The 17628-nt window shown below is 40.5% G+C and overlaps 1 protein-coding gene across 2 annotated transcripts in view; it reads right to left on the bottom strand.

Moving 5' to 3' along the window:
* The window catches only part of wdpcp (WD repeat containing planar cell polarity effector), a 78280-nt gene that overhangs the window by 57055 nt on the left and 3597 nt on the right, over nucleotides 1–17628 (bottom strand). For both annotated transcript variants that reach the window (XM_073481536.1, XM_073481537.1), the window contains exon 2: nucleotides 3149–3255. The gene's annotated coding sequence lies outside the window, so the exon portion shown is untranslated. The remainder of the gene's footprint in view (nucleotides 1–3148; nucleotides 3256–17628) is intronic.

Here is a 17628-nt window from a genome sequence, read left to right as displayed (position 1 = left end):
TTTACTGACATAAGAGGATTCTTTTATCCTCCTAACCAGCTTTTTTAGAGGAAGTCAGCCCTTTTGGAGGGAAAACCTCATTTCAGACAGCTTTCATTTAGTTATTGCCAGTCTGGCTAACCGAAAAGTTCTTGAGACCTTGTTCTGCACAGCTGTTGGGTCTCAAGGGAATTTATGGCAGAACAGAAGAAACAAGGGGGCTGACATAGATATAGAAAAATGCCACAAATTGAGTGAGTGTGTGTTGGACAAGAATGACATGTGTGTCCATGAGCCCTGTGGTCACAGCGCAGGTGATATATATAGAGAAACAGTAAAGGTACTACAAGAAAGGTTTACCTGGCAGTCTGATGCCTCTAAATGATCGTAAAAAAGACAATCAGCAAAAAGATTGGCTGTATATTTTTTATAGTTATTCAGCCTGAGAAAGAAAGCTGCTCTGTAGTCTGGCGGTACGACACTAAAACAAAGTTTACATATTTTGTCCAAAAGGGCTGCCAGAATCAACAAAACAATTAAAGATAATTTTAGTAGCTTCAACAAAAGGACAGAGAGGGATTGTTCAGGATTAGGTGTTCTTGATGTGTACTGAGGTGAAGTGAAAATCAGCCAAGTGGCTGTCATTTTTCTATGCTGTTACATCCTGCACATCAGCATGTTTGTCTAATGACTTGTCACTCCCATCACTTTACACAAATATGCAAATCCAAACATGTCACCGAGTACTTACATTCACTTCACTGGTGTATACAGAATTAATTTGGCTCCCCAATCCAGTCAGACCTCTCAGTTCATCCTGTACTATAAAACTGTTACTGTGACAGTAAAAGTAATTAACACTAAAATCTGGTGACCACTTTCAGTTATTTTGTGACAGGATGTCAAAACCGTGTCCACACGTCAAGGTAATTGGCAAAATCAAATATTGATGACTAAATTTATGAAGCATTTTTAAGAAAAATGGGCATCATTTTTTAAAATTTTTAAAAAATTTGTTGAAAACTACAACACTGCTCACACAGTCCACACACACACACACACACACACACACACACACACACACACAATCACACACTCCACACACAATCACAAACAATCACACACACAATCACACACACACACACACACACAGCATGCTGCACAGGTCCTGGACAGCTGCCACACTCATTCTGACTTCTGGTTGGGGTTGCCGTGGGTTACCTGCCCCCCCGCAGAGCTTTGTGGGGGTGTACAGCCAGCGTACAGAGGACTGTGTGAGGGGTGGGAGGGGGTCTAGGTTATTGTACCCTGTCTTTACACTAGTAAAGAGGCTGCTTTAACATCAAAGGAGGGGAGGGAAAACATACGACTCCTCTTTCAAAGACAGTCCACAGGAACTACGACCTTGTCTGCTCTCTGCATCTCTTTCTCTGCTCTTCTTTCACTGTCCCCTCTGGGTGGTTACTGAGTGTGAGGGCATGTGTGTGTCTGTGTGTGCAAAGGTGAACAAGAGCGACAGAAAGTGTCTTTGTACGAGTGAGCTGGTGGGATTATTTAGTTTTAGTTTTTTTTTAGTTTTTAGTTTTATTTATTTTGCATAATTTAAAAATACACAAAGAATGACAAAGAATACAAATAACATACAGTCCAGGGAGAGGCAGAAAACCCAGTGGGCTTATTTGAAGCCTCCATCTAAATAATGTTAAAATTATGTTATAATGTTATAAGGAAACAAAAGTAACATACAAAATACATTGTTAAGGACAGAAACAATGACCCATCCTGTCTCATCTCTCACTCTGTCTTGCTCTCAAAGGTCACAACTCAAACAGACATTTATTTAAGCTAACAGAATCTATCTCACATTGAGCTTTTGTGCCATACATGCTCTGAGTGTATTGTGTCCGGCTGGGTGAGTATCCAGGTGGATAAATGACATAAACATTGGTTTGAATCCGATAAATGGCAAGAGATACATATGACAAGATGATGATGGTGAAAATGAAGAAAAATAGAGAACCAGAAGTGATACAGTTGGTAAGTTAAAGACATCTGAAATCTTTTTAATTTCTTCCCACTGAAGACTCCTTGGCTGAGGTGAGAGGAAAATGTACGGTGTGGCAGGAGGGACAATCAGTGGACCATTAATTGCTCTGGCTGTTCAAAGAAAGCTTATAGATGGGATAAATGAGATGTTCTGTCCTCTTAATACCTCTTAATACACTTGGATTGACTCATTGTGGAATTTAGATGTTCATTAGTAGAAAAGACAAAGACGAGAGAAAAACATACGTTCTTCATACAGTAACATGCTCCATTATTTATTTCGTTGAGATGTAAACCACACTTTTTTTCTCACGACAATATTTTTTGTCATGTTAGAAAATGATTTGCGTTTTTCTGCACAGTATGGATGCAGGCAGGACATTTGACAACCTGACAATCTCTTCCAGAAACGCGTTAAATGTCTGCCGATATAATGTTGCTTTTACTGTCCACTTAATGCACACCATTCTGTTTCTCTCTCACAGTTTGTGTCTGCTCTGTTGACTTTCTTCGTCAGCAGTAAGTTTTATAAAGTCGCCCAAAAAACACACCTTGAGTTTTGGATTTTTTCAACCCGATTCTGCAGTTGAGCCACATGTGGAGGAAACTTGTCGATAATTATGTAACCGATCAAAACTATTGAAACCAACATGGTACCGAATGACATTGCAACAACCCGGCGCACTTACAGCATAAGTAGGCCGACATTAAATAGGAGAGATTCCATCACCATCAGTGCATTTACAGGAGGGATGTAATACCAGAACGTCTCTCTCTCTCTCTGTTTTTCTGCAGATAATAATATGTAAATGTCAGTGGGGAGGGGTAGATTAAGAAAGATTGTCCACTGGTTAATCAGTCACGGATGGCGTCTTTCTCTCGGAATGATAAATAAAGTAAAAAATGCTAAAAGGGGTCACAGGATACACTTGGGCAGCTGTTAATATACCGGGCTGGTTTGCCCAAGTAAAGTCTATGTGTGGGAAACAGTGTGAATCGTTAGCTAGATATATGTTGACCTGTATCAGGAGATTAGATTTGGGTCATGTCACATAGCCCTTGTAGCCAGTGCAGTCACAACTTGAAAAGGCTACTTTAATTGAGATAACGTTGGGCTACTTACAGTGGTGTTGTTTATGTTGGAACAGGTGTAAGGTCATAAACAAATGAGTTCAATTTTGGCGATCACCCCAGGGTCTATTAGAGCCTCGGTCCAGAACTGGGGCTTCACTGCAACGAGAGAGAGAGAGGGAGAGAGAGTGAGAGAGAGAGATGTGAAATGAAGGCAGGCTCACAGACATTTTGTTTGACATCTCAAGAATCCTTTCTCAGTCTACACACACACACACACACGCACACACACACGCCAGCGGCAGTGCTGTCAGCTAGTGCAGTGGTCCCATCACTGTGAGAAGAGTGATGTGGTAAATTACAGGGTTAAAGAGCTGCCATAGGGTGACTGACACAAGGCCATCACAACCTCGCCTCGTTCCCCCGCCCCCAGTACAAGCACACACACACACACACACACACACACACACACACACACCTTCATTACACATCACACACACACACACTGCCATTCTCTCCTCACCTGGCTCTGTGTAGGTTTGTCTGTCAGTTTTTCCATCCCTTTTCCTTTCCTCGTGTACCTTCACTTATCATCCTTCTGCCTACTTGTCCCTTGCCTTTTATCTTTTTTTTTCCCCTCGTCTTGTCTCCCATGTTTTTCTGAGGTTCCTCCTATTAGAAATGCATTAAGCTTTCTGACCCCGTCTGCAAGCTTTCACTCTCTTTCGGGCAATTTTTACTCTTCTCATTCTTTGTCTCGTCTCTCTCAAAGGACAGTATTTCAGTGTCTGATTTTCTTTTTCTCTCTTGCAGTTTTTACTCTACTCTTTATTGTCTCATCTGTCTCAAAGGACAAAGTTTCACATTTTCTGACTTTTTGCCACAACGTTTATCTCTTGTGACGCTCCCTCTCTCTAAGCTACTGCCTGGTCTTGTTTGGGCTCATGGAGAGAAACTTGGCAAACATGAAGAACATACAAAGAGCGGACAGAAAGTATATCCAGAGAGAGAGAGAGATAGGCAGGGTAATAATGTGTAATTGTGAGCATATGAGTGCATATTTTCCAATCTCAGGTGCCTTGGAGTTCCTGCCAAGTCTCAGTCACAGACTACCTCAACACACACACTCATGTATTCAGTAAACACACTCAGGAACTCAAGTCAGTGCTACATCGAATACACTCCAATCTCTCAGACTTCTGATATGTGAACTCATACGGCACAGAGGCACATACGTATGCATGGAAAGGCACATACAGTACGGTGCATACTCTCCTATCTTTTAACCTCGTGATACCTGAGGAAATGTACACATGCACACATTAACATACATATGAGACCATGCACACAGACTCCCACCAGCTCTTATCTTCAGTATTTTCTTGAGGGAGAAGTCCTCAAGCTTCCAGTCTCATATCAGAGAAAGAAAGGTGGACAAAATCTGACAACAACATCCCTCTGAAGAAAGAGTGAGAAAATGACGAGTGAAAAAACAGATAAAACAAAGAATCCAAGCTCTGAAAGGTCTAATGTACATCATGGGAGGCCTGCGACCAGTGAGACACCAGATAAGAGGATGTCTTTGTAGCAGAGATGAGACTTGTGCAAACTCTCATGGGGAAGACCCCAAACATAAACATCACGTAATAATACACTGCAGACCTAATAAGTATGTATCATTCGTGCAAGGAGTCTTACCTGCTTTGGGGATGCAATCAGTTAGTATAACGTTGCCATGGATTCAGTGAATAATGTTTTGGGAAACAACTTGAGTGAGTTGGCAGCATTAAAACTTTGCTGAATTAGCTCTTACAAGTTCTTGTTTGCAATGCTGGTAAAACTGCAATGTTTCTATTTAATCAGTGAGCAACACGAGGAAAGAGTTTGCTAGAAGCTGTTGCTAGCATTGATCAAAGATGTGTGTCTATTTTTCATGAATGTAACTGGGTTAGCAATCAATGAGCACGACAACACCAGACCTACCACGTTGTTTTGTGGTGTAAAAACACTGTAGTCTGTATGGGTCACTAGTTGGGCTTAGAGTTTTAGTCAAGCTCAATTCTTCTCCTTCCTCTCCACTCCCTCACTGTCGTCTGCCTGTCTCTTAGTCACTCTACTTCAGTGGTTTTGTTGAGGACCTAAGGCGTTACAGAACACGACCCGCTGAGAAGAGAAAAGGAAGGGAAGAACTGAAAACTATTTTCTTCAGAGTGAAAGTGCTGTGAGGCCTAGCGGCAGTGTATACACTTACCCACACACACTCAAACACACACAACCAGAGGCAAATACAGTATATCTTCTCAACTGTCCCACTACAAGACAGGAGAGTGGAGGGTGGGCAGAGCGGCGCCAGGCAGCAGGCCGAAAACCTTTCACACACACACACTTAACAAAGTCCCACAGTAGCCCATTGAGCTGACAGCAGAAGAAGAATAGAGGTGATGGACAGGCAGAACAAAATGAGGTAAAGGTAATACTATTCAAGAGAGGTGACAGGTACAGTCACTCTGTATGCATGTGCACATGTGTGCGTGTCGGAGCGTTTCACAGGACGTGTCAATCAGCAGGAAAATGAAGCCGCAGTGACATGACCGCTGGGCAAGTCTCTCTATCGAGTGTGCATGTGTGTGTGTGTGTGTCTCAGAATGTGGGTTTGCATGTGTGTACTGATGCATGCAAATGTGCATGTGTGTATGTCACTTGAGGAACCCTTTCAGGTGTGTAGGGCATGTGGAGGTGAAGAGTTGAAAAGTTCAGGTGTCCAGAGAGACTTTCTGAAAACTAAATAAATAAAACTTGGTAGTGAGGATCATTAACTATTGCTATACGCAGAATCTACTTTTCTAGGACAAACAAGTCCATAGGGCTGAAACTGATTACGATTTAATTTAGAGATTAATCTTCAGATTACTTTCTTAATTAATCTATTAAGTGTTTTGTTTATAAAATTGTCAGAAAAAACAAAGTATGCACATTATAATTTCCTAGAGCCCCAAGTTGTCTGCAGCTTCCCCACAACTTCCACAAAATCCTCACATTTGCATAGCTCAAAAAGACAAAGTTGGCATTTTTACTTTAAACATAACAATGTAATCAATAAAGAAAATGCTCATCTCAACTCAGCAACTCTGCAATTATGTTCATTAAGGTTTAATTATTTTGCCAGCTAAGGACTGTTTCACCCTCTTAAGAGGCTTGGACGATATCCAAACTTTTTTAGCGCAATACCGTCCCGCCCAAAAATCGCAATACACAATATTATCGTCATTGGGGTAGGGGGACATGGGGCTAGTTTTATCTTGCAATATGTAATAGTATATTACATGAAGTGTAGCTAGTCCGTCACTGTTTCCCTTCCCTCTAAACTCTCAATGGCCTGCCAGATGAGAAATAAAACTAATAAATTAAAATACAGTCAGAGCATCAGAATCATACAGCTGTTTGATATTGTGAAAAATATTGCTTATGATGGCGAATAGCATGATATTCGATAACATCTCATATCAGCCCAAGTCTCTATATGATCCTGTTTAAATTGATCTATAACGGCTAGAGCGTTCATGCTTTCTGAAAACTAAGGCTTCTGCCTTCTGTCTCATTGTGTTGTACGCTTGTTATGACGTCATTACGTTATGTTATGTAACGTTACGTGTGGTTAAAAAGTTGTGACAACATGCTGTGGCACCAGTGAGTTGCAGTTGGGGAGCAGAGAAGCATATATGCATGATAGTTGTCAGAGGGCTGTGGTGAGGTGTATATTGATTAAAGTGTATTTAATAGTTGTGAGCACATTGAGCACTTAAATATGCTTTAAGTAAAAACATCACAATAACCAAAATTCCAATGTAGGCTAGGTGTGTCGTGATACACGGATATTGACGATAACCATGATATTTAGAAATGAAATATTGATATTTTGTTAATAATACATCGCCTCATAAATCATTTATTTTTCTTTCCGTTCCTCCTGTGTCATAGCAGGTGGTGGTAAAGCACCTTTACACTGGTTACCACCTGCCATAAAATGGAAAAACTTTTATTTTGAGTGTAATTCTTTCAACATACAAGGAGACAAAACACACAGTAAACAAAGATAATATGTTATATATGTGATATGTGATATATATTAGTGAATGCTTTAGGTCACTACAATCTTCAAATGAAAATCCGATATCGTGATGGCCCTAATGTAGGCACTGGGGAATGCCCATAAAAATAAGCATATCTCAAAAAGTAAAATATGTACATAACTAAAATAAGTTATGAAGTGTTAAGAAATAGTTTATTTAAGTTTCTATATTTAGAAATCTTTTGGATCAATATGGTCTGTGTCTTTATTTTGTAAAATATGATGAATAAGCATTTCCTATTTTGATTTTTTTGGTATTTATGACATCGTTTCATTACTTTAATCATTAATTATGGTTTACTGACAAACAATCTTTTAGTTTAGGTTGTAGAGATTTTAGGGATGTGGGATGAGCATTTTAAGATAGTCAAATAAATTACATCACAATAAGCAAAAGTTTTAAAAAGGTAAAAATAAAAATGACTTGAGTTTTGCATAACAGGCCACATTAAAGTAGTTCTTACACATGGAAGACATCTAATTTTAAACCAATGTGTGCCTCTTCATCACACGTGTTTGTTGCAATTAGGAAAACAGTTTACAGCCCACTAAACAAAAAGTAATTCTTGAACATAATCTTGCAGCTTCAGTGCATCTATGTGCTTGTGTGTGTATGTGTATGTGCAACAAAGAGAGAGAGAGAGAGAGGAGAGAGACAGACTCAGGGTGACAGAGAGATGAGAGGAGGCTCTTCTAAGCAGATGTGTAAACGTCATTAGAGGAGGTAATGGAGGGAGGAAGGTGGGAAGTGGGTGGGGGGGGGGGGGGGGGCGTACTCCAGCAGAGGTATTTACCCAACGCCTGGAGCAGAAACACAAACACAGCAGCGGTAATGACTGAGACAGAGGCGCAGAGAAAGACGGAGAAACAGAGACGTTTGGTGGTGGATGTCTTTTCCCGACAAATGATCTGCCTAATCAAGAAGAGAGAGACAGACCTCTGGCTTAATCATGCCTACTAAATGTTTTATCAATCCAAAATTCCCACAATCAGGCCGGATTCCTCTCTGGTTGTCTTTCACTCCTGTTCAGCTAATAGGCCTAATCCTGCCAAGTGTTTCGCTAAAAGCCGGTTGCATCTGCCCTACAGCAATAACGCCCAAGGGCAGGAAAGACAATACTTCCAAACCTGCGGCACAATTGCTCGCTGACTTCAAAGGGATTCTCGGAGACTGTGTGCCTCTCCGGTGTCTGTCCCCTGTCACAGCAAAGGTGACACGTGTCACACTGACCGTGGTTTTGTTTATGTTGTTGGATTTTCTTCTATTAAAGCTGTTTGGTGCCCTGTTGTTCGCCCCTCACCTCCTGACCACAAACACACAAATAACCTGTAAACACACACGGACCCACAAACAAACACAATTGATAAAAATGTGTCTATTTGTGTGCAGACACATGGATAAAACTCTGTCCATAATTACAAATAATTAGAAATGCTTACTCAGTGCATGCACAGTACATTCATATTATTAGGGTATTTATTTATTTATGTTTTTTTCCACATCTTTAAACTATTACGCCTAAAATTACCTTCAGAAGTACACTTTTATACTCAAAGAGGTCAAAATGATTGTTTAACAAACAATGCTACCAATATTTTATAATTCTGTTACTGTCAACAAATCCTATGATGAGACCAAAAGCAACAATGTGTTAGTCCATCTTTTAATACTTTGACATCCTCACCTTATCTGTGACTCTTCCTTTACTGTCTATTACAAGCCTATTTCTTACAACTGAAATTAAATACAGTTTGTAATTTCTGCTGCTAAGGGTCGTTCAATGAAAACAGTAAGAAAAGACATAGTTTGATGACATCTTGAAGTAGTGTGGGATTATGGGAATTTTTGTCTTCATTGTTAAACAACCACTGCTGCCAATGAAACTCTATCCACGTGACTCTGGCAGAAATGTTCACAGATGTGGCGATACTTAAGTTTTATTCACATTACGTTCAGCGGCATTCACAGACTTTCTCTCTAACGCTCTGACACATCATCTGGTGTTTCCCGTTTTTCCCTGGAAGTTATAGCAACAGGTGACCAAATGAAATGCACCATTAACTTCAATGAAACTACAGATTGTTGGAAACATTTGGGATAACGTGAGTGCACAACTCAACAAAATATTCTAGACATTTTAATGTGTAAATATTACATATTATACCTTTAAATCTTCAAAGACAAAAAAGGTTTAATTTTCCTTAATAAAAGGCTTAGTTATTTCCTGGAAAAAAAACACTTGGTGCTGTAGATTTAAGCAAATGTGACTCAAACAGGAGGAAAGAGTGCACTTGGTGCGGCCCCTTTTTCAGACGCAAATTTGGTGTGCTGCTATTTATTATTATTTACGGCTCTCGGATGGTGTATGTCGGATTAAATCAAAATAAACTACAGTGCCCATGGTCAAAAATAAAGGAAAATGTCACTTAGTGCAACAATATGGCTTACTGATGGACTACAGGTGGAACTGCACCAACAGGAGACCACAATCAATGCTACACCTTTAACAACTTATCATCAATAATTGTTTTTAAGACGATAATATTCTGTATTCTTCTGAATTCTTGTATGGGTATACACAAACAAAAAAACATACAGCTCAGTTAAACCTTTCCACAATTGGTGCACACGCAACCATATATGCACTTTCAGATACACATGCACAGAACACACACACACACACACACACACACACACACACACACACACACACACACACACACACACACACACACACACACCTGTCAAGGGCTCAGGAAGACGAGGTCCTTTAAAGTTGTTGTCAGATGCACAGAGCGAGATGGACCCTGGCAAAACGAAAGGTCACGATGAACGTCCCCTAGACTTCTCAGCGGTCTTATTTCCCCGTCACACACTCACACACACGCTGTCTGTCACCTCCCAGACGAGGCCATGACACCTCGGACACCTCTCAGCAGGCTGTGCCTCCCTCTGCCTCTCTCTCTCTCTGACAGGTTGACGTGGCACAGAGTGGACGGACGTCGATGGCACTCGGACCAAGAAGTTTGTTCTCTTTGCTGTGACCTCAGCGATGGACGCTCGTGTCATATCTCCTGTCTAAAAGTAGGAATAAAATCCTTTCTAGCGTCTTTCCTTCACCTGGCAGCTGTGTCATACTTCATCACTGTAGTATGATCTTTAACGTGGTTTTCAGACTTACATTGTTTCCTATTTTGGGATTGCAATGACCTTAATGAGATTTCAAAAAATGTTACAATAGCAAAAGCAAACAATCATTTTCAATATCAATTATCATATTCCAATCCTCATCTTAAATTACCAGAAGCAAATGTCTAAACGTTTCTTCGTTTGATTGACCCACGGTCAAAAAGTCCTCAAGACATTTGATTGAAAATGGTGTTGAATAAAGAAAAGACAGCAAAATATCAAATTTGAGAAGCTGTAATCTGCAAATGTTTGGTAGTTTACTTGATAAAGATTCATACAAAGAGACAAAGGAAGGTAGAATTGCAACATTTAACCAAGTAGTTGTCAACTTTTACATTAATCGCAAACCAAATTAATCGATTCATTGGTTTGAGTGATTTGTTTAAGAACAAAAAAGTGAAAATACTGTGATTACAGCTTCTTAAATGTGAAATTTTTTTGGTTTCTTTACTCCTCTGACAGCAAAGCAAATGTCTTTTGGTTGAGGACAAAACAAGACATTTGAGGATATCATCTTGGACTTTGGGGACAAATTGATGAATTGAGAAGTTGACAGATTAATCAAATATGAAAATAATCGTTAGTTGCAACCTTAAAGTCGGAGTATTATGTTTTTCTCTTGGGCACAGCCAGGGTAGAGGATTCTGGAGGACTTGAACTGGTGACCTGTTTTGTTTCCCTCTTTGTTCTCATCTTTCTACACTACTTGACGCTGAACCAAATGCCAAATGCTATAACACTCAGTAAAAAGAATATCAAGTATGATTGTCATGTCCAACTCCTTGGTTAGAGAGCTAGCATTTGTTCTTCTTCAACATCAAGAGACACATTGAGGAAAAGTTCTCCCTATAATGGTGCAGTCTGGTTATTTGTCGCCTACAGTAAGGGGTCACTCAAGCTGCTGCTGAGGTTTGAAATCAGCAGAATGAAAGCACAAAATAAGACAATTGAGCACACAGACATGCATGTAAACACACATATGGCTATTCTCCATCTGTCAGAGAGCCTAAACACCCAGCCGTGCGTGAAAACAGCCCAATCCTGACCCAATACTCGCCTTTAGAGGGCACACACACACACACACACACACACACAGAAGAAGGAAATTCTACAACGCTGATTTCTGCTGTTCATACAGAACAATAGCGGGGCTCTGCCTCTACTGCTGGGTCAAGTCATGTCTTGTCAGACTCTGTATCCTCTTTCCATTGAGCCTGATGGTTACGAGTACCACAGGGGCCCGCACTGGGCCCCATGTTAAACACATTCGCCCTGCAGTTAGACCTGTCTGGCGCAAAGAGAACAGGCTCGTCTTTCACATCAAACGACCATACAACCTTGTCCCACGCCTACAATTCAAACACTGCGCTCAGGTAAATGGTTACAGTTGACTGAAGGAGGTACGAAGTTGACTTATTCAAGATTTTATGCATCCCAATTCTCCATCTTTCTTGTATTTAGGCTTTCTCATCCCGTCTGTATTAACAAAATGTCAATCATACATAATCAGTATCATCACTGCCCATTTCACTTTGTATACAAATGAAAATGTGAAATTAGTACTTTACTTGTGCTTTTAATACAACAGAATCGTCCCCAAAGACTCCTGTGATTTCTGTGCATTTAGTTATCTTCATTAGAGGCTCAGTGTGACAAGCACTTGAGGGCTTAGCAGTTAAAATAACACTTCACATTAAAACATCATCAGAGGGAGTAAAAGTCATTGCTCACACAGGGGAAGTGATTTTGACAGATGATGTGCGACTGTTGGTTTAAAAACCTGTAAAACTCACACCTTACAGACTGCGCTGAAGCTGATCAGACCACGTTTTTACAGGATCAAACAAGGACTTTTCGGTAATTAATAAACCTATTTTAGTAATGATGTCCCCCCAGCAAACAGATTCAACTCTCACATACGTCCTGAGCGTGTGAAATCATCCAAACGCACATCCAGCATGAGAGCAGTCCTGTGAAGCTCTTCAGTTTGCTACGTATGACTGCATGTGTGTGATGATGATCAGAGACAGTGCAGATGAATTAGTGTGTGACCACTGTGACAAATTTCCCACCACCATCCTTTTTAATGTGTGACAGGCCCTTCACTGGCTGAACACCCCCTCTCTCTCCTCCATACATGTACATAGGCTTAACTTCGTCGGGGCGGGCCGATCCCGCCGGCTCACTGTCGGCACGGCAACGAGCGCTATCCTGGCTAACATCTGCTGCACGACCCGGGGCCACTCAGAATGGGTCTTAATCCCCACACAGCCATGTTGTGGGGGAAAACATTCTTTCCTTTTAGTGAGTGCAGACAAACAGGGACAAGCGGTGTTGCTGGTAACCTGCAGGCAAACCGGCCTCTTGGAAGGACCCGGAATGTTGTCGGTTACGTGGCCCCCAATTGTGCCACGGCCCATTATGGCTGTGCAGAGGGGTGTGACCGCCAGCGTCGGCAGCGAGTTGCCGTCACTGGTCCAGTTGGATGGATTTAGGGTTTGAGGTTAATGAAAGGTGGTGCGAGTGGGCGAGCTGGGGTGGGTCAGGGAGGGTTTGTCAGCCAGCCTTGTTATGCTAAAACAACAGTTGCTTTGATAAAAACGTGAACCACCTTCCACGCTCTCCGATGTGAGTATGCTGCCACATCAACAGATCCAGGACACTGTTGCTGCCGCATTTCTGGTCATCCTTCAGTGAGTTTTTAAAAAGTGTGTGTGTTGCTGTCAACAGCAGAGGGAATGGAGAGTGAGCGTTCAGTTAGGACAGATGCAGAACATCAACATGTGGCAGTTTGGTGACCCCTTGTGGCCACTTAAAACACTCTCACATTCTCACTCACAAAAACAATCTTATTTACACATAAAAAACACTGAGGTACTCACACCAGTAACATTTAAAATCATAACACGACAAGAGAGCAACTCTCTTCTGAAACAAGCCGAGCCATGATCCTTCATATTACTGTGTCTGATAAAGATCTTCCTCAGCGGTGACGCACAGAGGAAATGAAGACACAGCCCCATCAATCAGTCCATCAACTGCTATGAAATATGTATTTGTCTTAATATGGGGTTTGATTCCATCAAACCTATTTCACGGACCATTTCCCTATGCAAACACCTCGGGGAGAAAGAGGGAGAGAGAGAGTGTGGCAGAGTGCGGTTGAGGCTCGTTCAGAGGAGAAAACATACCTCCGAGGATGGCTCTGTGTGTGTATATTATGAGATTTAATTGAATAGTTCTGCATCAGTGCCAAGAAGTTAGTTGGTGTGTTTGCAGAGGTCTGTGTTCTTTTCCCACAGCAAGCCAATACTTGGCGAGAAACAAAGTCCTTCTCAGGTTTCAATCACAGACAATCAGGGAGAGAAGTACATCAAGGCAGACTGGAAACATTCGTACGCCTCCGGGCCTTGTCCTAAAAGTGCCAAAGCTGCACAATAACAACAGCTCAAATGGATCTGCAGGCTATTTCTGGACACAAGCAATTCATGATAGCTCAGCTCAGCTAAGGGTTTTTTTGGAAGATGTGCTCTGCTTAGTGTTAAAATGGGGCCTGAAATACATCTTTGAATAGACAATGATAATTATTAAAGGGTACATAATACTGTATATGTTGAGTAATTAGATGCAACTTTTGTTACACGGAAAAAATAACCAGCAATGAATGAAGACCTTGCTTCCATTATTCAACTATCTGGGGAAGAGTGTAGTTTAAACATTCAATGGGTCTGCTATCGATACAGATTTTGTGTGAGGTGTGTTTCCACATGATAGGAGAGTTCATGATAGATTACGTTTTTTAAAAGCAGAATGAGTGATAGTGCACAAATACACACAATCACATTATAAAGGAAATATGAACAGCTTGAAAGCAAGAAGAACATTTTTGCAGTTAGCTATTTATTCACCTGGGGACAGATGCATAAAACTTAAACTGTGTGTAGTACGCACAAAGACCGAATATGCATAAGCATTCTTTCCGTCAGATCTTTAAAGATGTGCTTACGCCTGATTCTGTTTTATAAATCTCAATTACTGTAGAAACAGTTGCACCTGCACGAGCTTCATTTACACTCCAACAACCTTCTTAAACATACATTTGTACATCGATACTTGGCTTCACCGCTCATTAGTGCAACATCGTTTAACCTGCAGCGTTTCATCCGCAAGGTTCAACAGCTGTCATTACGCGCAACCATACGCATGACTGAGGCCATTTACAGCATCCACACATGCACCATAATTGCAGTGATATATCATCATTATTCAATGTCAGAAGGATGATGAATGATTGATTCAAAGTACATCATGACACAGACTTTACAAATTGCTGCGGAAATAATAGCTCCAATGTAAATAAAAGAATCATTAATTATTCAAAAGGCAGCTATCTTTTGAAAAACTTGTGTCTGCATTGTCCCAAGTTTGCCATGACTTTCAAGAGCACAAAAACACTGCATTGTTGTACTTATATTTCCTTGTTATATATATATATATATATATATATATATATATATATATATATATATATATATATATATATATATATATATATATATATATAGGCTACTTTGTCTTATTTTTCCTGTAGAGCTCTTTGAAACTTCTGTTTTTAAAAGAGCAATATAAACATACCTTAAGGAAGAAGATTTACAGCGATATAAACTGTTACTATATCTGAGGAAAAGGTGCTTTGGGTTTTAACAAATCAAAATCACTCAGTTACACATAGTTACCAAATTTCGGTGCAAAAGCCTTCCAGTCATAAGCCCAGTTCTTACAGGGAGGACTACTGCTGCAGCAACAAGTGTTTCTGAAGAGTCTTCACTTCAAAATCCATCAACACCAGTTTCCAAGTGCTATGTAAAGTGTCATCCAAGAATGTCTATGGTAAACTGCAGCCATACGCTGACACCTAGTGGAATATTGTGGTCACTGCAAATACTAGCAAATGACAGGACAGGGTCGTGAAGGTTCATTTGAAACACTACTTAAAAGTCTGCATTACATCATTGGTAAATAAAAAAAATGGAATAAAAAATCATTGGCTCCATCTGATCAAAGACAGAAATGTGACACAGGGATGCCAAAAAGTAAACAGTGTGATGGCACAAGGATGGAGAAAGTAGTGATGATGATGTGATTATCTGCTGTGTTTGTGTGTTGTTTATGTATGTGGGTGTGCGCTCGTGTGAATGCAACCTGCTATCTCATCGAGTCTGCTGGTACACTGTGAGGGTTATTTGGTCTAGCAAGGCAGATAAGAGGGTGATATTGAGGCCGGTGGGTGTGCTGGCTATCTGCTTCCCAGCCGCCAACGTAACAGGGTCACTCAGGTGCACTCTGCGGGGACAAGTGGAGGAGCAGAATAGGAGGAGATAACGTCGGAGAGGACCGAAAAGGTGGAGATGAGGGAGGCAAAATGACGAGGGAACAAAAGAGGAGGAGGAGATGGAGGGGACAAAGGATGGAGAGAGGGGTCAGCAGAGGAGACAGACACTGTCGAGAGAGACGTGCTGCTGTTCATGCACTTATCAAGATTTTCACAGCTCGGAGCATGACAGTGTACTCCGTATGTGTGCGCATGTATGCGTAAAATTCAGGCATTGCTGAGCTTTGAGCATGTTCACACTCTATGTGTATGTGCGTGTGTGTAGTTTAGGATTTGTGCATGTGTGAACTTTGCCCGGTCGCCTCGCTACTGTGGGGCTCCAGGTTTCGCCTGGTGGGTGGGATAAAACACCCACAATGCCGATTGTTTTCACAGCACACACACAGGGGATCAGGCCGGCATGGCAAACTGGCACCAGATATTATCATGTGTGCCGCTGCTGTTTTTGGTTTCATTCTGATTTCCTTTTTACAAAGACGAAGTATGCCTAATCCCCTCATGTCAACCTGACTTTGGAGGCTGCCAGAGAAGAAAATAAACATTGGGAGTCCAACTTGTCAAACAACAGTTACAGCAGCAACAGACTCTTTCAATCATGCGCTTATGTAAAGTCAAAACTGTCACAAGCGTTTTTAATAAAAACTTTAGGGGATTTTAGGTGGATTTGATGGATATGTGTGCTAAAGGCAGCACCTGATGCAGAGAGGACTGACAGGCTAATGAATATTTCAAAGACAATATTCTGACAGAGGAATATTGCGTTGAGTCAGACATTTTTTCATTTCTATAAATCTAAAACAAGCAGTAGTAGTCTGACATCTGTATGTTCTGTCCCTAGTGGACCTCTGTGCTCTTTGGGCGATGTAAAACTAGCTTATAGATAATTTGCTTAAGTGTTGCATGCACTGAAGCAAGCTCAGACAATACTGTAAACACAAAGATGGGCCTGTGCGCAACAATCAGAGGCCCTATAATTGTCTGTCTTGTAATGTCATGACAGTTATAACTAGAATGGCATTCAGTAGAGCACATACCTCTACAAAGGCCCAACAATCCCCTTTAAATCAATATCAAATAAAACATATTTAAATTCAATAGAATGGTATTTTTATTTGGATCAGCATGAAATTGTATTCACTCATCAATACCAGCCACTTAAATTCACCATATTAATCGTTAAGATCCATATATTATTCCCTGAGATTTTAAGGAAAATGTAAAAAAAAAAAAAAAAAACACAAAAAAAAGCGCCCTATCTTGCAATGTTCAATGTAGTGAGTGATCCAGATTCAGTAGTTATTGTGTAAGCCTGCTGACCAACCAACAGACCAACCAATAATAAATAAATGGACACGAGCAAAAACATAACCTCCTTAGTGAAGGTAATAAGAAGTACTAAGTTTGATCAATACGTAACTGGTCCAGCTCATCATAATGAAGAAAAAACAGAATATAATGTGAGGCAATCAAAGGACTTAAAAGGTTAACCACAAGGTCACAGTGTTCTTATAATCTTCCTCACACTCGTAGATATTTCTATTCTTCACTTCTGACAGGTAGCATCGTTTGGTATTTTTTATTTATTTATTTGACAGAAAACTCTTACTCCTCTGAGCTGACCTTCTGAAGGTTTCCAACATATAGTTGACCTTTTCTGAAACCTTAAACTTGATATCAAAACTTCACAGTGTCAGTAAAAATACACAAAGCAATGAATATGGGCTGGATATTTTGTTTTGTTTGAGTCTGAAAATAAAATGTTCTTTTTCATTATTATTATTTTATTATTATTTTATAAAATTGACGTGGCAACCTTGATTG

Source organism: Pagrus major, chromosome 15 (genome assembly GCF_040436345.1).
Source record: "Pagrus major chromosome 15, Pma_NU_1.0".
NCBI classification, from domain to species: Eukaryota; Metazoa; Chordata; class Actinopteri; order Spariformes; family Sparidae; genus Pagrus; species Pagrus major.
Note: the sequence above shows the minus strand (reverse complement) of the source record. Positions and strands in the feature narration are given on the sequence as shown.